Consider the following 23,934-nt stretch of genomic DNA (forward strand, 5'->3'; position numbering starts at 1 on the left):
TGATGTATGTGAATGAAAAGTTTGAAATTTAAAGGTAAATTAAATTGAAGAGAATTAGGACTAATTAGGACTGAAATACTGAGGGGAAATTAAGCTTAAATAAGAACTTTGACAGGATATATAGTGATTTAACAAATTAACTTTTACAAATATAAGTGAAATATAAACTGACCAGAGAAGATGTTATAGGTAGATGTCATAAGATAGATAAGCAGTATAGTATTTTTATAATGCATGAAATATGAAAACATTAGGATAGTGTATCTAAATGGAAAATCTGGATATTTAGATAATTAATATTGAGAAAATTATGACTGATAAGAATTGTTTGAATATTAAGGGGAAATTAAGCTTAAATAAGAGTTATGAAAATAGGATATAGGGTGAACTAATAAGATGATTTTTATAAAAACAACACAAGTTGATAAGAAAAAATGTCATGCATGGATATTATTTGTACAAACATTAAAAAATGTTTATATTTAACCATTTATGCACTGAAAATATTAAGAATTATATTTATTTAAGATTGAAGAAGGAGAATACTATTGGGAGAAGGGAAGATCAAAGAAATATACTATTAATATACTAATTATGGAATTACAAAAATTAATTATTATTGACTTAATTAACTACTATTTTTTTCCAAAATATATCAACCAAGGCAACATGCTGTACACTAGGCACTAAGGATTGTTATTGTAAAAAATCATTTTTCTTTTTTTAAAAAAGATGTATACTTTGTTACTTTTAATAATTGAGGTCTGAGCTTTTATGTCTACAGATAGAATTTTAGTTATGAAAGTTATTATGAAGTGTGATGAGAGAAGGGGGAAAACACAGGACAAAAATAGACATGAAATAAAATAGAATGCCTGCAGAAAATGAGAGAAAAGACATTGGGGAAAAATAGAAAAGATAATTTTATATCTTTCCCACACTTGTTCTTGTGGACAAGTTGGCCTCATCTGTCATTTCTTCCTAGGAGTTCTTCAATGTTAGGAACCACTGTTGTCAACAAATGATAGAATGATGATTATCAAATAGGTTAATATAGGTTTGTTTCAGCAGATGGAAATGCAACTTACTGTATTTCAAATCCAACACTCATTGCAACCTTTGATTAAAAAAAAGTCTGCCTATATGGACATCAAAACTTTCTCCTTTTGCACTGAAAAAAGAGTAAACCTTTCAGTAAATTATTTCTTACACCTATTCAACAGCGGTTTAAATAGGCTCTGATGTTCAACTCTAGATATTTATGCATCAATGTACATAATTATTTCAAATTAATTTCCATTATCTACTCTGTGCTGATGTACCTTTATAAGTTTCATATCATGAATAGATTCGTATTTGGGGAAAAAAGTCATAAAAGTCAAGCATATTGTTTTTTTCTGTCTGGGATGATCATGAATTTAGGATGTTGTTTTGGTTAAATGTGCTTTAAATAAAAAGACTGTTTAAATGAAGTGCTGATTATGCTGTTGTTAATTATCATGGTAGGCATGGTTATGAATTTCTAAGGTAATTGCCTTTGTTGTCAGGAATAGAAATAGTTATTGGCTTGAATTATAATTCAAGTCAATTTTAAACCAGAAATATGCTGAGATTACACAGGATTTGCCTTATAATGGTTATCTCTCCAGCTCAATATTGTCTGTTTTGGCAGAGGACAGCTCTGAGATATCAGAGGCTGTTCTTATCATTAGTTCTGTAAGCCATGGAGATGATGATAATGACTGAATCTAGATTTCACTATTTGGAGCAGCATTGCACATTTTTATATGCAAATAGTTGCTGCTTCATTCAGTTAGTTTTGAGCAGAATTCTGCAATGTCAACCTATACATTATGAAAATAGTGCTCCAAGAAAAGGATGGTGTTTGTGGCACATTGTGGCACATTGTCTTATGTGGAAGTAAATATGCAGGGCTAGTTCCATTTTTACTATATGCACATTTCTATAGGGATAAGGAAGTTCACTTGGTTTACTTTGATGAACATCTGTGTGCAGATATTTTTGAACAGAGTGAGATCTCATAGAAGCTTGTGCAGCTGGAATTTGCATTCTAACTTATGTCTTCCCTATTACATATGGAAAGACTTATTTGTAAGAGAGCAAAATGTAGCTCATCCCAAGCTTTAATGAACCAGTATTGTAAAGTAACAATTGGGCAAGTGAAAAAAAAATAAGAAAAATAGATTGTAATCTTCAGATGCCGAGTTATCTTTTAATTAAGAAGTATTGGAATAGGTGATAAATATCATAATTTTATTTGGTGCACATTGGGCATTTCCAGATACATTATTTCATTAAGAAAACTATACATGCATACATATATGTCAAATTTGTCTCCATCAACTAGCTGTTCTGGAGATGCCAGTTCAACTTATCATTTAGGGACTGTTTGAAGTTACAATGACATTGAAAAAAGTGACTTACAACCAATCTTTGCACTTATAACCATCACAGTATCCCCATGGTCATGTGATCAGAATTTATTTATTTATTTATTTATTACATTTATATACTGCCCTTTCCCGAAGGACTCAGGGCGGTTTACAGGGTGATTAAAAAACAAAGGTACAAAAGTTAAAAACAGATTTAAAAAATTATATTCGTCCCTGCATTCAGAATTCAGATATTTGACAACTGGTATGCATTTATGATAGTTGCAGTGTCCTGGGTTCATGTGATCACCTTTTGTGACCTTCTGACAAACAAAGTAGTGGAGAAGCCAGATTCACTTTTGTCGTAAAATGGGGCAAAATTCACTTATCAACTGTCTCACTTAGCAATATAAATTTTGAGCTCAATTGTGGCTGTAAGTCAAGAACTACCTGTATATTTGAATGATATATTTTTTAAAAAAGGGAAATGTCATCCACTTTAAACTGATGTCCTTAATAGAAGTTGCAGTATATTTTGCTGAATTATGTCACATGCAATTTGGGAGCTAAATTTGTGAGTTGTGAACACCAATGTAGAAGTCTATGGTATGCAATGTAGGATCCATATTATGATATTTGGAGGGCAATTCAACATCCAGACCAGTCAGTGGACCACAGTTAGCTTCCTGGTGACATTACTGGAAAGAAGAAGACAGTTTTAACGATGGTAGTGGTAGTTGTTCCTTGCAAAGGCATTCTTGTATCACCTTTAATTTTGCATTTTTAAACCCAAACTTTTGCAGTTGAAAATTTGTTATTTTGTGCCAACAGAATTTTAGAATGCTTCACAATTGTAAATGGTTGCTAATAAACATGATTTACCTGTATACTGTATGTCACCAGTTTCCTTGTAGAAATAACTAATATTCTCCTTTCCTACACATCAGATAATACAATTACTATTTTACCATCTGGAATTGCACCTAAAGCTATTCCCAGAAGGAAATCAGTAATTTTTTGTGCCTGAATCCCACAACTGCTGTTAAATAAATGTCAGTGTTTTAGAAGAGACATATTCTTGAATTGAAGTTTGACCTCCAATTTTTAACATGGTGCTTCAGTACTTTTCCTATCTTCAATTTACTTTTTAATAGATCATTTAAAAAGTTACTAGAACACACACTGAAATACATTTCCCTTCCCCAAACAATATATGTTGCCTTTCTTTTTCTAAGCTAACCTGCTCACATGATATATGATTACCTTCCACTTTTTAACTTGGCATATAAACAAAGTCATGCACTCCAGTTAAGCAATTCTTTTCTAGGTATTATGACACTGGGATAATGCTGTATTCTAACTGATAAGTCTGTGAATAAACTACACGTTGGGAAGTAGGTTGAAGGAAGAGTAAGTTGTTAATTTGAAATCCGTTGTGTGTTTCGAACATATTGCTCTGGTTCTTCCTCCCCAGAGTTTAATGTAGCATTCATGAAGATATTGTTTATAGTCACAATAAACCAATGAAAAAACACAGGTAGGCTGTGACTATAATCCGAGTGGAGCCAATGTCTGTAAGTAAGAATATATGATATAATTGCCATTGCTCAACTACATGATAATATTGTTAGTGACCTTGATGTTTGCTTTATTTGTTTGAATCAGATGAAAAAATGTTAGGTAATAAATCTTTAAATAAAAAAACTATAAAAAATGAAGTTTTAGCTTTACCTCTGTCCCATGTGCTTTTATGATATGTGCATGAATTTAGACTTTTTATCTATACATGTTCTGCTAGAAAATCCTCTAATTGTACTGACAGAGAGCATTTGAGAAAGAACATAATGGCTATTCTTTTAATCTTTCTGTTAAGCTGAGCCATGTGCAAGTTTTTACTGTAGATGAGGTTCCACACCAATGCTTTTAAAAGGTATGTGAGATGCTGATAGCAGACTTAAAGCTATAAAGCTAACACCCATGGATGATAAATGTGGTGAATTCACACCTTTTAGTCTTATTCAGCATGCAATTAACACATAAAAATGGAATGAGGGCTCTCATACCTCTTGTAAAGTAGATCATGCTTCAATAAGTAGGTTATCCCTCACTGTTCCTATGCTCATTTCTGGTCAGTGAGGTGAGTGACTAATACAAATACCATAGATGGCAATAGTTGTTTTAAAAGAAAAAAAATATCTACGTAAAATGTAATAAATATTTTTTACTTTTTTTAAAAAAAAGCAACTATAAGATTCTATAACTTTTCTATATCTCTATTTGCTTCTTGAAGGGAGAAGTGTAGTCCAAATAATAAGTAGTTATTGGACCACCAGGAGATCTGTCCACTCTATTGATAGTTGAAAACATTATGGTATTTAGTTTCCACTTTGAAACAAAACAGTTATGAAAAACATAGCATTCAAGGGCCTGATAATATAATTAAATATTCTTCTAGGAATGCTCAAAACAAAGATTCCACTACTATAGACATTTCTAAGTTCCATAGTTAACATAACATAAATTAACATAAGTCTTCACAAAACACAGAATATTATCACATACGTTTCCCACATTCGAACAGCAAGATTGGATATTACGTCTAAACCTTTGTGATTTTTCATAGAAAAATGTATGCTAGAATAAATGTGCATGATATTTTTATGTATCCATTAGATTTTGAATGCATTTGTACACCTTTTTTCTATATATTTTCAGTCCTGCTTGCTGACAGTCATTTTTCTGAAAGAAATTCAAATCTATGAATGAGGACACACTTTCTGAACTGACAGCCATGTGACTGGAATTGGGGAAAATACAGCATTCATAAATCCTTGCTTGTTCTACTCTTGATTACTTTCACTTTGAACCTAACATTCAAAACACGTTGCAAGCTAATATGTGTATATCTATTATCTTTTCTGTTCAAAATAAGCTTGTAGAATCATGTTAGAAACTGTCAAGTTTAGAAATAGAATCAAATTATATTTCTATTTATCTTCTGTGTTTGAACTACAATTGCATCACATTTTATTTTCCTTAATACTGTAATAGTATTGGTTACAGAATTTAAGGTAAAGGTAAAGGTTCCCCCGCACATGCGTGCTAGTCGTTTCCAACTCTAGGGGTCGGTGCTCATCTCCGTTTCAAAGCCGAAGAGCCAGCGCTTGTCCGAGGACGTCTCCGTGGTCATGTGGCCGGCATGACTAGACACCAAAGGTGCACGGAACGCTGTTACCTTCCCACCGCAGTGGTCCCTATTTTTCTACTTGCATTTTTACGTGCTTTCGAACTGCTAGGTTGGCAGAAGCTGGGACGAGTAACAGGCGCTCACTCTGTTACGCGGCACTCGGGATTCGACCCACCAAACTGCCGACCTTCTGATCGACAAGCTCAGGGTCCTAACCCACTGAGCCACCACATCCCTTCACAGAATTTAGATTACCTGTAATTTAGGAGGAAGTGCTGACCCTATTGCGATTCTGAATGACAGAACTATTGAAGATGGCCTTTCCCAAAGAAAATACTAACTACTGTCTGGCTAGTAAACATTTGGAAGAACAAAGGCCAAAAGAAACCATAAAGAAGCAAAACAAATGGCATTCTGCAAACAGAAAAGCAGTGGGATCTAAATATGATTCCTTATTGAGAATGCATATGCAGCAAAAGGAGTAAATTACTGTTGCCTACATGATTATACTTGTTATGTACTAGGCTTTTGGAATATCACCACGTGCGTTGCTGGAGAACTAACAGTTCTCCAGCAACCCACACAGGACGTCTACAGTCCTGCAATTGGTCAACTTTGGGTGGCAAACGGGTTCAATCCAATTGGTTGCTACCAGAGGGTCTGGCTATATATTGAGGCAGGGTGACTCCAAATCCTCAGTACAGTTTCTGCTTAAATAAAGAATGAATTTCTCTGTACTCAACTGCGTGTCTTCATTCCTGCTCATCAGAGCCCATGACATAATAATACTTATACTTACTTTATGTATGTATAAGTACTACACAGCATCTGATGTGTTCCTCATTGTTTACTCTACTAAGTACTAGTCTGTGCTGTGTTTCTTGACTGCTGTTTCTATAACTGCTGATTATGTGTGAATGTGTGTGCACATATGCACACACACCTTTGAATCACTGTTGACTTTTGAAAGAAGCAATGCGACCTTGCAAAAGACAAAAACACAACATTTGAACTATGGAACAGGTCAAAACAAATGGAAAACAAAGTATAGGGTTAGAGTCCAAGGTATATATGCCTATTTAATTAAAGAGAAAAATAGCAAATGAAATTTCAGAAGTGAGGAAGCTATTGTTATAGGATGTTATCAAGCCCTGTAAGGCGGGCATCTCAGAAAAAAAGTACACCTGGAAAGATCTTTAGTGCTAGGAGAGTAAGGTAGTAGATCTTGGAAGCCTATCAAAGTAATTCAGTTGAAAAATTTGGTAGAGTGTAAGTAAGATGAAGTATTCTAAGCCTTTTTTTCACACTTCACCCTTACTCTGGACTTAAAAATCTGTTCTGTAATGGTTCTGTTACCTCTTCTTGTCTTGCATCTACTGTGTCCTATTGTCTGTAGTAGGATGCAAAATATATGCAGTACTATTTTTGATACTATCACAAAGTCTGTAAAGAAATGAAATGTTAGAACATTTTATATGAAACATTTTATTAGAACATTTAAGTTTTATTAAGACTCTGAAACCATGTTTCATTTTGTTTTGTAAGATTTTGTTGGCCTTCTAATTCAGCCCTGTTCACAGCCTTGAAGTAGCTTACACAAGAAAATGAGGTAAGGTATTCATTCCAAGGATAGCCTTTCTTTACTTAAATGTATTGTAGGAAAAGCTAGAGGCCTCGGTAAGGAAGTTCCTTATATGGAAGGATGCTGAAATGGGAAAATGGGCGACTGAGTAAGGGTGGTGGTGGTGGTGGTATTCTATGGAAATTGGATTTTAAGAAAAACATTTTTCATGTAAAAACCCTATATTTTTAACAAATAAAAAAAATGTGAAGAGATCACATTATTTAAAGGTTTGCAGATATCTTTAATATTTGGCAAATAACTTTTTTTAACAGAAACTCCCCCCCCAAGTATTCTCAAATCACCCTTGAAGCAACTCTCTCACAGAGGAGGAGAACATAAGGCTACAAGGCAACATATAGAAGGAACGTCAGACATTGATAACTGCCTAGAAGCACTGAAGTGATTGAATCTTCCACAAGAATAAAACATGGGTTATTAAGGGAGATGCAGAAGGAATCATTCAATGCGTACTTTTTTTTTAGCGTTACTTGGGGGAAATTCGCCAAAATTTGGCAGAGTTGAATGACACATTTGGACCAGTAATGAAATATATGTCAATTAAACCAATCATTGGCATTGGCGCTTCAAGAAGAGTTCTTCTTTAGCACATAATTATAAATAAAAAAACCTTTTCTTATAAGGGGGACTTTGGGAGAAACATATACATGCAACAGCAACCAGAATTCAAAGAACCTTGAAAAATTTGTCTTCAGATGAGCACCAAAGCTTAGAATGAAAGGCTGAGTAAAATGTTGTTTAATGAGTCATGCCAGGCAAACAAATCATTGTTTATTTACCAGATATATGATAAATAACAGGCTTATATTTTAAAATCTATTGATGATATAATTATATATTGTGAAGAATAAAATAAAAGTCGAGAAGTCACAGATCCTCTCAATAGAGATGTAAAATTCCTAGAAAAGTCTTCCGTTACCCTGGAATCTAGATCAAAAGAGAAAAAAAATGTTTCTTTCATGACCAGGAGCAGAAAATAATGGATCTCACAGACAGCTTTGAATCACAGATGCCAATGAAGTAGAGACACTAAGGAGATTAATATATTCAAGAACAAGAAACTAGTGAGCGTCTATCAGAGAAATGTCAGTACAGGGCAGCCAAAAGCTCCTATAAAGTATGCAGGGCTTTTTTCCTAAAACAAAAAAGGTTCTGGAACTCTCATCTTGTTAATCTTTTATTTATATAATTTTATTTATATATTTATTTATATAATTAAACTGAACACTCCAGAAAGTAGAGGTCAACCAGTAATTTATTGTGATCTAATGTGCTGGGCAGCAGCTCTTTGGGGTTGAGTAACAGGCTGTGTGAGGAACGGAAGGGTGGGACGATGGAAAGGGATCAACCCGCACTGCTGAGAAAGGCAAGAACTAGTTTGTTTTTCACTGTCTTCTTGACCTTGGAAAGTAGAAATTGGGACCCACATTCTGCAGCTCGCTTGCTGCCGGCTGCTCCAGCCAAGGGACCTATAGGGGCTCTCTAGTTGGGCCCTCCCCGATGGGTGGGAAGATGATCGTGGGCTTCTACACCCCAGAGGTGCCCGCCAGCTGCTGGGTGGCAGGCCTGTTCCCGCCAGCCCCAGCCCCGCCACCACCGCCCTGGACAGCCTGGCCGGAGAAGGTGAAGTGGCCCATGAATGCCTTCATGGTTTGGTTGTGCGCGCAGCGGTGGTGGATCGTGCAACAGCATCCCCGAGTGCACAACGCAGAGCTCTCCAAGTGGCTGGGCACCGCCTGGCAGCACCTCGACACCACCCAGAAGCAGCCCTTCCTCGATGACGCCAAGTGGCTCCAGGTGCGCCATATGCTCAATTATCTGGACTACAAGTAGCAGCTGGGGAGGAAGAGCTGGCCTGGCCAGGAGCCTGGCAGACACTCCCCTGCTTGCCTGCCAGGGCCGTTGGCGCCCCTTGGATGGATGCCCGCCTGCGCCAGCTAGGCCAACACACTCTACAGGACTGCCGGCCAGCTGGGGCTGGCCCTGGGCAGCGGCTGAATGATGGGGACTGTGGTGGCACCCTGCAGCAGCCTGGTCTACAGCACACCAAGCTCCTGCCTTCACCACTGTGCCAAGGAAGCTGGACACTGGCCTTCAGCTCCTGCTGGGGGACTTCCCAGACATTGTGGCTATTTATGGGCTGCAGGGCTGCGAGGTGTCTGACACAGCCACCCCGAGCTGCCTCCCTGAGCCCCCTCCCCAGCCCCTGGGGTTCAGCTCCCCTTCTAGCAACGATGCCAGCTGCAGCTCTGTGTCTGGGTTTCATCACACAAGACACAGCTGGGAAAGACCAACGTGGACGTAGTTCAGAGATGCATGCTAACCACCCCCCAGGTCCAGCTCCGGGTAGGCCACCAGCCTGGCTGACAGGTGAGCACAAGGAAGGAGTGCACATGGACTCCACAGAACTCACCTCCCACTCCTTGCCCTCTCTTACTTACCTAGTTGAGATGGTGTAGTTGGGCAGCAGGGAGAGGTGCAAAGTTCCTGACAAGTAGCCTTCGCTGCAGACAACTTGCCTGTGCAAAGTTTGCTGGCCGGGTCTTTTGGCGGGCCCAGCAGCAATTCCTATTGGCTTTCAAAAGCCAATAGGAATTGCTGCACAGCTTGTTGAAAAGCTCCCCCCCAAAAGATGCCAGAACGCTGTTCTGAGCATTCTATGAGAAAAAAAGCCCTGACAGTATGTATCCATGGTCATTAGACCAGACAACGAATAGGGATATTAAGTAGAATGGTGAACACACCAAGAAGTAGCTATATTGTGATCAAGAGACAAAGAAGATACTTAAAGGAAACTGAAGATCTAAAATTAAAGTTAACCAAAAACATTAATCCTCAACTTGTCAGTTATATAAATGCAAACTGCTCTGAAGATATAGAAAATCCATCCTTAAAATCTTATTTTTTCTATAAGACAGGAGTTGCAAAAGCTAGTTGGAGTAGCAAAACGGCCTAACCATGGTCTTAGCTGGCTTCAATCCTTCCTGAATAAATGTCTCCAAAATATACCCAAAATATACCCTCAGGGCTTTTTTCCTCATAGAACGCTTAGAACGGAGTTCCGGTACCTTTTTTGGATGGAACCTTGTAGGGTAGGCAAGGAGGGTTGTATGACATGGGTGAGTTCCGGCACCTTTTTCTTTTACAAAAAAAGCACTGTCAGTAGTAAAGTACACAAACTGTATTCCCAGGATCCTGGGTTCACTTCATAAAATCTCCATGTTGTGAAAGATTAGAATGAGAGAGTTGGAAGGGATCTTGAAGGTCATCTGGTCCAAGCAGGAGTCCCTATACCATTTCTGACTGATGGCAGTCCAGTCTCTTCTTGAAAGCCTCCAGTGATGAAGCTTCCAGAACAACTGAAGGCAACACAACACAGCAACTGTTCCCTCTTCCCTTAGGCCAGGTCAGGAGCAGCGGCTGCCCTGCACCCATGTGCCACCCGCAGAGCCCAGCTGAAGAGCCATGAAGAGGGATGGAGGGGCAGAGGTCCCATCCTCTGGGGCCCCAGGCAGCAGCACCCCCTTCCCGGCCTCCATTCCAGTGCAGATACTTTGAAATTATGGTTCTATCTTTAATTTATCAAACTCTTTTTTCAATAAGTGCAGCCGTTGCCTTTCTTTCCTGTCCTTGTGTCTTTTTATATTTTTATATTGGATTTTTTTTCTACCTTTGGGCAGATTTCTTCACTTTGTAATCCTGCAAAAATGTTATGCATTATTTGTTAGACTAAACAACAGTAACAAAAGAACATTATTCTGTCTAGTATTGCTTACTACCTGACATTTTGAATTGTCAGTGATAATCAGTATCAAAGAATCTGAATTGATATAAGCCAATGGTAGATTTCTCTGTTCTTTGATTTAGGAGATAATTTATTGACTTATTTTCTGTAGAGTGAATTTCCTTTTCTTGATTTCAGGAAATCGATTATAATAAGCTTTAAAATTTCTTATTTTGATAATTATCCCTAATCCTATTAATAAGCAGGGCAAACTTTGACTTTATGCAAAGCAAAATGTAAATTAATTAAGAATGCCTTATGACAAATCATGTCAAACAAGCAACTTAGAGGGAGGGTCACAATAAAAATAAACCTATTAGATTTATGCAGACAAGTGGGAACACAGTCAAGATTACTCTGAGCTTTGTTTGTTATTTTGCTTCTGCAAGTCCAAAGTGTACAGTTGCAGTACTGCAAAATTTGACCATCTCCTGGATTCATAGATTAAACTTTAATTATTAAAAATAAGTTGCATATTAATTTTTGCCCAAACCATCCAGATGAGAATATTTATTTTGTTTATGAGGGGGCACTCATAGAAGTTGATTTATCATCAAAGATCTTGTGGTATGCAAAGTTGGAGAACGGCTGTCTTAGAACCTCTCTTCTTATAAGTTGTTTACTTTATATGTGTTCAGCATTTTGGGTTGGGGCAAATAACTGCTGACTATGAGTCAATCTGCTGACTCATAATGATTTATTCTCAAAGAGCATTTTAACTGAAACAATATTACACCAAGTAATAAGTTTGCCTTATTTTTATATTTATTTTAAATATCCTATTATATGGGAAGTTAACAGTTGTTCTTAAAAGACCAGAATATTTTGAACATTCATATTATATTTTAAGAGTTTTTTCCTATAAAGTTATAAAAGAGTATTGAATTAACTGGTTTGTTTGAAAGTCAATCCATTGTGGAAGATGTTTATTAAACAGGCATGAGTATGAGGGCTGAAGGAAAATGCTTTATAGGAGCACATACGTTTGTATGAAAACAACTATGCATTTAGATAGACTAATTTATCTAAAATAGATGCATCAGGATTACAAGAAAAATTCAGTTCTGTATTGGCTGTAACTGATACGTAATTTAGAAAAAATACATAGTAGCTACTGAGATGGCTGATCATCAAGAATAGAACAATGGTACTCCTGCCAATTTTTACTTTTTCTTCAGTATTTAGCCCAATGTCAAATAATATGCACCCAAGGGACTTGTGAAAATTACCGTATTTTCTGGCGTATAAGACGACTTTTTAACCCATGAAAATCTTCTCAAAAGTCAGCGGTCGTCTTATACGCCGGGTGCTGAAACTTTAGGGACAGGGCTGGCTGGAAAACCTGGAGCGGATCTCCCATTTGGTCTGCGCAGGGAAAGCGGGACCAATTGAAGAAGAAGCTGCAGTCTGTGATTTTTTACAGGCTGGGGTCTGGGCGTCTTTCCTTCTAAAGTTGAAGAGCAGCTGCAGTCTATCCCAACTTGAAAGGCAGGTGGGGAATGCAGCAGCCAGAGCAGCTGCTTAGCTCTAAGGACACATTTGACTCAGGAACTGGGTGGGCTGGCTGGAAAACCTGGAGCGGATCTCCCATTTGGTCTGCACAGGGAAAGCTTTAGAGTGAATTAGGAAAAGTTTAATCCACTTGCACTGTTTTATGTTTACATGTTTGATGACAAACAGCCTTATGTTTATAAGTGACAGTTTTCCTACTAAGTACCTGCATGTCATAAGCATTTGAATTAAAATTACCATATTAAAATCAAATCTGATGTTTTTTAATTTTTATTTGGTGTGCATTGGAAGAGGGGTAGTCTTAAACGGCGAGTATAGCCCAAACCCTATAATTTAACAGGAAATGTAGGGGGTCGTCTTATACGCCGGAAAATACGGTAAACTAAATTGTGTTTTGGTTTCCTCAAATATCAACCCTCATTCCCATTGCTCATAAAATATTATAGATTGTGATGCTCAGCTGCTTTAGTTATGCTTGCAGGGATACTAATTTTAAACCGGGGTGTCAAACTTGCAAGGTTACTTGATGTGTCGTGATGTATCACAACTTTTTTGCTATTGCCGGCAATGGGGTGGGAGTGGTTTTGCTATGATGCATCTGGCCTGCGGGCCGGCAGTTTGACACCCCTGTTTTAAACCATCACTGGAATACATCAGCAATGTTCATAGAAGACCATTCAGTGTGGCTTTGGGCAAATAACTATCATTAGCTTGTTTCCCTAATAGGGTTGTAGTGAGTGTACAGTGTAAGGACTTTCTTATTGTGGGGAAAATGAGCTTAAGGATTTTATTCAATTGGACAGTTCTGCTGAAAAGATGGCAAAAATATCTGTGATCACCACAAGAAGCCAATAGTTAAGAAACCATCTGATTTGAGTTCATAGGCCTAGTAATTAATTTTATAAATTTTGATTCCAGAATGGAACATAAATGCAAACCCCATGAGGATCTGAATTCTACCCATCCTAGTTAGTAAATAGACCTGTTTCAATCTTCCTGTATGAAGATGATGAAATCATTCTTTTTTACATTATGATGATACAGAAAAATAAGCCTCAGGGCACTTCTCCCTACCATACAGAAAACTTCATCAGAATAAATGGTCTTGTTCTCTAGAGATGCTATGACAGATAATCATTCCTTGCAAATCAATGGTATGAGCATAGAGCATTTAAATACCTTGAGGTTTCTTTTTCAGCATCAGTATCTTGGGATAAACAGACAAGAGAAGTTTCCATGAAAATCCAAAGTGCCATTTTATGCACCATAACACGAAATGACAACAACCACATCCTTGCAGCAATTATAACCTGCAACAGTATAAATCATCTAACCTATGCCGTTGCTCTCAGACCTATCTTAAAACCATTCAGTCTAATTTTCTGAAGAGTTTATTTGCTTGATGTGAATCCAAACTGCTAAACTTGGAAATTAGTCTATTTTTTACACAGGCTCTTAACATGCCTTTGTTGTTTAAACAACCATCTCTAATTACCATCTCTGGCTTTGTTTACCTCTGTGAGACAACTTTACACCTAAGTGGTCTAAAGAAATACTGTAATTGAAGATCTAAACCCCTATGACTTTTCTTCACAATAACTGTGTACACTAGGTTTTGATATAGCCTAGTCTGAATCTTTAATATAGATTTCCAGAAAGATCTCTGCTCTAACACAGATGTATAAGATCCTCTAAATTACTGATCTTTCTGACAGATTGTTTGTTTGATTGATTCTTTCATTCAATTTTAAGTCCAACTGATAGGTTGATTACTCTGGGCAGCTTATAGATCAAAAGAAAAACAACATATAAATAAAAAGAGGTCCTGGGCAATCAATGATTTAATAATGTAAAGTGAATAGCTATGAGGAGTTGATTTAAAATATATATTCAGAAAATATTCTTAAATCTGTTTTTATTTTGTGGTTAAAATAAGACAAATTAAATCTCCCAGGATTCTTAGCCAGCTCGCTTTGACCTGGTGCACTTGAATTAATATAGAGCAGGAAGCCTGGTGCATTGAAATTGATTCAGGAACTCAGAGTCCTCAGAGCATATACTAGCTCACCAGAATACTATGTTTGTGTTCCAGTTTCTTTCTCTTATATAGAATCTGAGATATATGGTGGCTTTTGTAGTTTGGTTGCTGAGTTGTGAATGAAAAGCTCTTTGGTGTCTTTTAATTTGTCTGTATATTTTAAGAACATGGCAACCAAATTGGAGGTAACTGCCGGTTTCAACATTCATTCAGAAGTTGCTCATTTCCTGTGCCTGAACTTTTTCACCCTGAGAAAAATTGTAATCTCTCAAGTCATGTTTTATTCAGAAGAAAAGTATTCTCTTACCTTGAATTTCTGCTACATCTTGTAAGTTGCTGTAGAAAGTTATCTTTATTCTCTTTAGACCTCTTGCTTTCTTCCTTCTGTAAAATTTCAACACTGCTCTTTGCTTCCACAGTTCTTGAATTAAAAAAAGAAAAAGAACTTCAATTAAAAGACTTGAAGTATTTTACAGTTTTCTAAGTATCACATAACACAAAATAAATTAATCCAAATGATCTTTGCTTTATATTGATTTTACATATAAATAAGTGTCTGTGTTTGTATATAGCTTGTGATATTATGCATGTGTGTGTGGATGTAAACCTGTCCCTTGTTAACAGTTGTTTTATGGCTACAGCCCAATGAAACAAAAAAAGAAAAGAAAAAAAGAAAGCAGTTTTCAAAGCTACAATGAAAAAGAAAACAGTCTGCTTTTGAAAATTCCTACAGGCTGATCACCTTTATAAATCTGTGATGAGAAGCTTGATTTAATTCTATTTAGAGCTATTTCCTAGTGGGCTCTACTTGCTGGCACATCAAAAGTGTCAGATCCAATAGTGGTGAAAACTAGAACCAAAAAACATCTTCTGTAAAGTAATTAGTATTTGTAAAGTGGGCCAAGTTCCACAAGAAATTAGGCTGAGGTTTACATGGACCTCCAACTATATGTCCCCTAGCCCTGTTTCAAAGGGTCACATGGCTATTATATATACAATTTTTATTAAAAAACACAATTTGTAAGTTCTTGGACATCAAAGAATTAATACCTTATATTTAAGAATACATTGGCTGTACATATCTGAAATTATTATCTACTTTTATGAAGATAATAAAAATGCTATCAAAGAACAATGAATTTCTTTATCAATGGATCTCCACTATGGCTTATAAAATGGGGTTTTGAAATAGAAAGGAATGGCAAAATTAATTTTGTTCTCAAACATTATCTGCTAATCTAGCTCCAATGTCCAACATCAGAGAGTTTATGACAAGGAGCAACAGCAGCAGCAAAAAAAGACGTTTAATCCAAAGGATCATTCCAGATGAATTGTATTTAGATAACAAATTTCAAGGTAGAGCAACATATTAACCACAACAGAAGGAAATATTTGTTACAATTTTGATTCAGTTGGTGGATTAAAATATGTTCATCTGAAAGAATTTCAGATCAGCAACACAAATATGGAAAGTATGAATGAATGAAAAGAAAAAGCTTTGTCTATATGAGTTGTAGGCTATATATATTTTCTAAGAAGTCACTTATATTTTGCAAACTTGATAGACGTAATGGGAAGAAAAATAGCCTGAGGAATGGGAGGGAGCCACAAACAATACAACAGTCAGGTAAAAGAATTTTGAATCTGGAGTAGAAATATTTTTTTTTTAAATTCCATTTATATCCCGCCCTTCTCCGAAGACTCAGGGCGGCTTACAAGCTTAGCAGTAGCCTTCATTCTATGTATATGCCTGCTTATTAGGGCTTTCACACAAATTTGAGAAAGTGTCTCAGACGTGACTTTCGCTAGTCATGTCTAGTGACCAGTAAAAGTGTATTAGTTTCAGCATCCTTGGTTTCCAAGTTTGGTCTATCTTGGAGAGCTAACAATAGTTTAATAGCTAAAATACAAATTCTGATAAATAAAAAATTCTCGATTTTATTATTTAGTAAATTTCTATGTAAATCTGTTCATTGTTAGGCAACTTAGGCTAGTACTCACGCAAGCAACTGTGATGTTTTTTAAATACAATGCTTACAGCAATTCTTTAAAAATATAAATAAAACAATTATTCATATTGTCTATATGAATAATTTATTGGAAAAGAAAGACAAAATTGTGTACTCCCGTTTTTTTTGTTAGCAAAGACTGTTTGCTTATCTGGCTGTCATTTTAATCAGGAAGAAAAAAAAGCATGATTACATGGAATTAGAAAATGGATTAGAGTGATTCTGTTATATACTGCAGAATCCATTTAGACAATCTGCATAATCCATCAAGGAATGATTGAAGACAAATAACAAGACAGTTGTCATTGTTTTGATAGTCCATCTCTAAAGTTAAGTGTTAGGTTATGCTCCCATTGAGACCTTTCAAAATAGATATTTTTATTTGAAGTTATAACTGCAATTCATATTCCTTTTTGGACAGCAGACAAAAGGGTTGGAGTGGAGCAGAGACTGATGTTGGAGAACAGATTTGTACATGACATATGGTTTAGTCTTTTCCGCTAATTGAAAATGCTGTATCCTTATCAGCACTGAAGAAAGAAACATCTACCCTGGCCAAGTTCTATAAATATAAGAAGCGTAGTTTATAATCTTTACTTCAGTTTCAGAATGACTTTTTATATCCCATTTTAATGATTCTGAAATTTGTATGGACATCTTGGGAAAGCCATGCTTTCAACATTGTTATTCCAGCTATTAACAGGGTTATAATTTCTTAATGAAAACTATGAAAATGGCAGGATATTTTTCTTTTATTTCTTTTTGGTTTATTATTACAGTTAGCAAGTTAATTGAATCTACCTGCAGGAAACCATTTGTTATTTTATGTATATCTAGAATGCCTCCAACTGAAAATATCACTCTGAGCTACAGTCAATGACCAGGTATACAGTATATATGATTTATGGACTTATTTTTATATAAACTGGTACTGATTTTAAAAAAAGAACAATTACTTAGTAACATTTTTAAAACATGCGTTTTACTATTTTTATAATCGAATGGAATGGAATAGAATACTTTATTGGCCAAGTGTGATTGGACATACAAAGAATTTGTCTCCGGTGCTTAAGCTCTTATTGTACATGTAAACAACAAAGTAATATAATCATAAGATACCAATAGGAGAAGGTAATAAAAAAGATGTGAAGGATAATAGGAATACAGTCGTACTACATGGGTATCCTTAGATATAAGACAGTACTGTGGGAATTAGGTGTTTAGCAGAGTGATGGCATGAGAGAAAAAAACTTTCTTGTGTCTAGTTGTTTTGGCATGCAATGCCCTATAGCTGCATCCTGAGGGAAGGGGTTGAAACAGTTTATGTCCAGGATGTGAGGGAGTAATGCTTCACAAGACATTATATACTTGTATTCAAAGATTTATGTAGCTTTCTTTTTTAGTTTTCAGAAGATTTGGAAAAAAATACAACACAGATTTTTTTAAAAAATATATTTTTGGACAAAATGTTGAAATGTATGTACTGAGACTAGACAAATATAAAACAATTTTCTCTCTTGACTAAGTGGAGGGTCTTCACAAAGCCAAAATGGCCTGCTGGCTTCACGCTGTGACACCTTTGCAAAATCAGGGTCCTCAGGTTGAGTGGCACATATAATTTGGGAACCTCCCAAGCCAGACCCTCTTTCATTGTCATGTTCCCTTTATAATTCCTAAACCAGTCATCCTCCTCCAGAGCTTCCCTCAGCTTTTGAGTGATCTCATTATCAGCTGGCTGAGGGAGAGCTGGTAGAATTGGCCTTGTGGAGTCTTGCACCACTAGCTACCCTGAGGGAATGATTGAGTTAACTATTTACTCCCTTGAGCTCTTGTATTGTGGTAGGCATGACAGTGCATCTGCCAAGTATTTTTCCCCCCTGGCAGGTACCGAAGGGTAAAGTTAAACCGAGTGAAGTATTGAGCCTACTAGACTTGCTTGGGGGACAATTTTCAGGGCCTTCAGGGCCTCCAAATTCTTATGGTCCATCCACACTTTGAAAGGGATTTTGCTAACCTCCAGGAATTGTCTCCATGTAAGCAACGCCCAATGGACCGCATAAGCCTCCTTCTCCCACACTGCCATTGCCTTTCAGTATCATTTAACTTCCAAGAGATGTAAGCACATGGCTAGAGTTTCCTTCTTGGTTGTTTTGAAGCAGGAAAGCCCCTACTGCTACATCACTAGCATCTGCTTGGATTATGAAGTGCACTGTTGGGTCTGGGTGCTTAAGAGTTGGCTCAGCTGCAAAAAGCCGCTTGAGTTTTTCAAAAGCTGGTTGACAGTCCATAGTCCAGCTGAGTGGTTGGCTCGCTTTGGGCTTCAGCCCTTCCCCTCCCATTTTTAATGGATCTGTAATAGGAGGGGATGAATTGTCAGTAGAAGTTGGCAGATCCCAGAAAGCTCTGTAGTTGCCTCCGGGTTCAGGGGGGTTTCCCACTCTAATATGGCTGTCACTTTCCCAGAGTCCATCTCCACCCCCTTGCTTAATATGCAATACCCTAAATAATCCAAGCTACTTTTGTGGAAATTGCACTTGGATAGTTTGACATAGAGCTTAGCCCTCAGTAGCTTCTATAGCACTTCCCTCACTAGTTCCATGTGCTCCTCCATTGTCTCTGAGTAGATGAGAATATCATTCAGGTAGACCAGCACCCCTTTGTACAGATGATCATGCAGCCCCTCATTTATTAACTGCATGAACACTTCTGATGCTCCCTGTACTCCAAAAGGCATCACCATGAACTGATAGCAACCCAAGGGACAGTTAAAAGCAGTCTTCCATTCGTCCACCTCCTGATCCTCACATGATAGTATGCCTCTCTTAAATCCAACTTAGTGAACTTGGTGGTCATCTCGAACCAGCAGGAAGCCAGGCAGCACCCCCACAACCTGTGGGGCAGTGTGGGCTGCAGATTCCCCCACTGCAGGAATCATGGGGGGTGTCACCTGACAGCTACCAGCAAGGTCCCAGCTGCTCCCCTGCTGCTCCCTGGCATGCCCGAGGTAGCATTGCTGGCTGAGTTGGGGAAGGGGATGAAGCCACTACTTAAGCAATCCTCAATACTGCCCCTCAGCCTGGGGACCTCACGTGTTCTGCTCTTCACATCTCCAGACCTGGTGTCCCCCCCAACCTGGGGTTCTCAGCCATTCTACTCCTTGCACAGCCAATTCTCCAAACTTCTCCTGCAAATGCTCCACCGAAGGACTGAGGGAGGTGTTTAGAGGCTTCCATTCTGCTGATTCCTCCCAGTGCACAGCTCTTTTGGTCTTCCACTCACTTCCCTGGGTTATTGCAACCCCCAATGGGCTCTAGGAGAATTCCATCTCACTGCCCACCCATTGGGTCTTTTTCCCAGCATAGAGGTGTCCTGCCAGGGCTCCCTCTTTGCAGACATGTGGCTGCCCTGTCTTTTCCGCTCTCACCTTGGACCACATCACCACCAGTTGCACCCCATAGTCCAGCTGGGTTGCCACTGATGCTTCTCAAGGAGGGGGCAGCCCCAGCTTGGCCACAGTCTCAGTCTTCTTCTCTGCTTCTGACATCGTTACACTACAGTCCTCTTAGAATCCTCTGAGTAGGCTGCACTAGGAATTCAACATTGAGGAATCTTTACAGCTTTGAAATGCCATAAAAGATAAACGTTATTGAATGCACATCTTGGTACTGAAAATCAACTCTAGTTTTCCTGCAGAAGAAGCGGACGGCTTCTTGAGACTCCCATTTCTTTTCCAGGCTCTACCTCCCCCGTGTTTCTATGGCAAATTGAGTAGCGACAGAGGTTAGCAAGCATCTTAGCAATTTAACCTTGACATACTGAATACACTTTTGAAGGGTTTGTAAAGATGAGCCCCCTTCCTTATTTCTGTCATTATATTTATCTTCAGGAATAGGCCTAGAAAGAGAGTTTGGCAGATAGCCTTAAAGTGCAATTACATGCTAGACCAGGACTGGGAATTTTGGAGTTGAAGTCCACATGTCTTAAAATTTCCAAATCGGAAAAACACCATTACAGACAAAGGGGTTCCTTTATGCCTTGTGCCTGCTCTTGTTACTGAATATATTTTTTAGCACACATTGCATTTTAAGGCATCTTTCTCTTAAAATTCCTAAGTGGCCATTTTCAGCTTTGTTAAAGAACATTTTTATTTGCTTTTTAAAGATATGTAGTTACTTAAGATCAAGTCATCTACCCCTTCTAGCATGGTTAATAGGGCAAATGGGAGCTCCAAATTCACAGTGACACTTCACAAAACAGCCAAAATCATGACTTAGTAAGACACTGCAGTATTTCTAAAAGATGAAAGTAGCACGCAGAACAACGATGTGGGTGCTTGGGGGAAGCAACGAAAAAACTACTTATCACAAACATAGTGTTGCTGGACTGATTTTTAAAAGACAGACTACATAAACAATTAAAATTGCATTTTGCTCTCAACACTGCCGAGTTACTAAAAATATTGCTATTGATCTAGCATAAAAATTTGGTGAAGGTTCACATAATTTACAGTAAGCAAAAAGCTAGGTAATGAAATCTATATGTCAGGCAAAACTGAAGATCGAAATTCTTGGTAAAAATAATAAAAGACTTTAAAGGAACTCGTGGGATTATTGTGCAGCAGCAGTTTAAGAGGACACCAAGGACCAAGTTCTAAAGTATCTCGCCAATATCTTAGATACCTGAAACTTTCTTTTACATTTGGCGAAATGGTTTTACATAGGACCAGTTTTCAGATATTTGTGTCATTAAGAAAGAGGGTTTTTTGTTTGTGTATGTCTCTCTGTAACTATTAATTTGTTCATACAGCTCTGCAGTAGAATTCTGAACTTATTTCCTTCAAAAATATTTATTAGTCTGATAAAAGTCTGCATGGATTTCTTTAGCATATGAACCACAAACCCAGAATAGAATGCTTTGCACCAATATAAACCTGAATAAGATTACATTTTATAATTCATTGCAATAGAAAGGAAATATGAACATTCAAGGTTATATTTTTGTACATTTAAAAGCATTTTATTTCACTAAATCCAAGATACAAATAATTGTCTTGTATATGGCATAATTACTGCAGATGTCTTTGAGTAGAATATATGGGCTATCTGAAATGTTTTAAAACATCTTTATGATTGGTGCTTATGCTGCACATGCTGTAGTAATTTAGATTACATGGCTAATCAACCATTCAAAATGCCCTTGGTCTAATGCATTCAACATACAATCCCTTTCCAATTACTACTTGCAATCGGAATAAATCTGAATACTTTCTTTGTAACTAAGCTTGTCTCCTTTTCCAAGTTCTCATGTAACATAGTGAACAGGACAAGATTGTTCCAAATATCTTGCAGACTAAATTAAATACAGAGAACCAGTTTACTGAAGCGGTTAAGACATCAGGCTAAGAATAGAATAGAATAGAATAGAATAGAATAGAATAGAATAGAATAGAATAGAATAGAATAGAATAGAATAGAATAGAATATGTTATTGGCCAAGTGTGATTGGAAACTCAAGGAATTTGTCTCCAGTGTATAAACTCTCACTGTACATACAAACAACAAAGTAATATAATCACAAAGATACCAATAAGAGAAGGTGGTAGAAAAGATGAGAAGGATAATAGTAATATAACCATACTACATGGATAAATATCCTTAGACATAAGACAATACTGTAGGAGACTTGAGACTTAGCCATTGCACAAAGCCAGCTGGGTGACTTTGGATTAATCATTCCTTTTCAATCCTAGGAAGGAAGCATTGGCAAAAAAAAAAACTTCTGAAAAACCTTGCCAAAAACCCTGCAGGGATTAGTCAATGTAGTCACCAGCATTCAACATTGACTCGAAGGCACCTTTCCCCAAGTGAATGCAAAATGATGCTTCCCCTTTCTATCATTTCATCTGCAAAGGTTGGGCACACTAGCAATCTTTTTTTTAATCCTAGCAGTCAGAGGTGGTAGACTAGCTGGCTATTTAAAGAGTACTTCAAGAAACAGCCAAGGGATGAGTGGTCTCTTGAAGTTACATCCTGACTTTTTTCAGTAGTTCAAATGGCTTATGTAACAAACTCTCTCTTAATTTTATCCCTACAACAATAACTCTGAGACATTATGTCCCAGAAATTTCTTACCCAGTGAGCTACCCTGGCTGGCTTAGGAAGCCTTAGGACAACCTGAATTTGAATCTTGCTAGGTTAGTTACTTTATCGCCATATCTTACTGCACTATTATCACATGTCCCCCTCCATATTACACTAGATCAGGGGTCAGCAACCTGAAACAGTGAAAGAGCCACTCGGAACCGGTTCCCTCACAAAAGGAAAACTGGGAGCCGCAAAAAATGTGTGCGCATGTGCGTACATGTGCGCATGTGCAGAACAGGGTTTGACTGAAGAGTGGAGCCAAGGTGAGATATGCACCTACTGTACATATTTGAATTGATTGGTTGAAGTTTTTTAGTCCCACTTTTTTTTTTGGACTGCACATGGCAGAGGACTGGGAGCCGCAGGAGATGGCTGAAAGCCGCATGCGGCTCCAGAGCCGCGGGTTGCAGACCTGTGCACTAGATCAACTGTGAGACAATGTTGTAGAATAGCTGGACTTGAGTAAGGATTCTTCTACATGAAGATCCATTAGCTTCAGATAACTTGTAAATTAGGATCACGCCAAAATGAATCAGAAACAGACTGATTTTTTTAAAAAAATGAAAATATATTTAACATCTAAGCTTTGGAGAATTTCAATCAAATGGAGTCAAGTAGTCGCCCCTTTTTTCAATTGATAATTAGACTGGGAATCTCAATTGTAATTCTAAAAACTGTTGGTCAATAAAATATTAATGTTTAAAATTACCGTATGTTGAATACAGGTACATCACCTTACAGCCATAACTGAGCCCAAAATCTCCATTGCTAAGCAAGACAGTTGTTAAGTGAGGTTTGCCCTGTTTTTGCCACAGCTGTTAAGTGAATCATTGCAGTTGTTAAGTTAGTAATGCAGTTGTTAAATGAATCTGACTTCACCATTCACTTAGCTTGTTTAAAGTTGCAAAAAGGGATCACCTGATCCCAGGATACTGCAACTGTCATAAATACATGCCAGGAGGCAGAGTAAGAGAGGTTCCAGGGCTTATGGAGCAAAGGAACTGGATGAGGCTGTCGGCAGGGCCAGAGGAAGGGAGAGAGGCTTTTGGAGGAGTTGGAGGTGGCAGCAGTCTGCTCCAGGGGTGAAAAGCAGCCAGGCCCCTTTAAGGAAAAGGTGGAAGAGACAGGATCAGAAAAAGGAAAGGAGGTGAGGATGTCGTGCAGGAATACAAGCTAATTTGAGGGCTAATCCACATGGAGCTCCATTTCCATCTGTCCTGTTTGCC

Source organism: Vipera berus, assembly GCF_964194415.1.
Source record: "Vipera berus genome assembly, chromosome: 4".
Lineage (NCBI taxonomy): Eukaryota > Metazoa > Chordata > Lepidosauria > Squamata > Viperidae > Vipera > Vipera berus.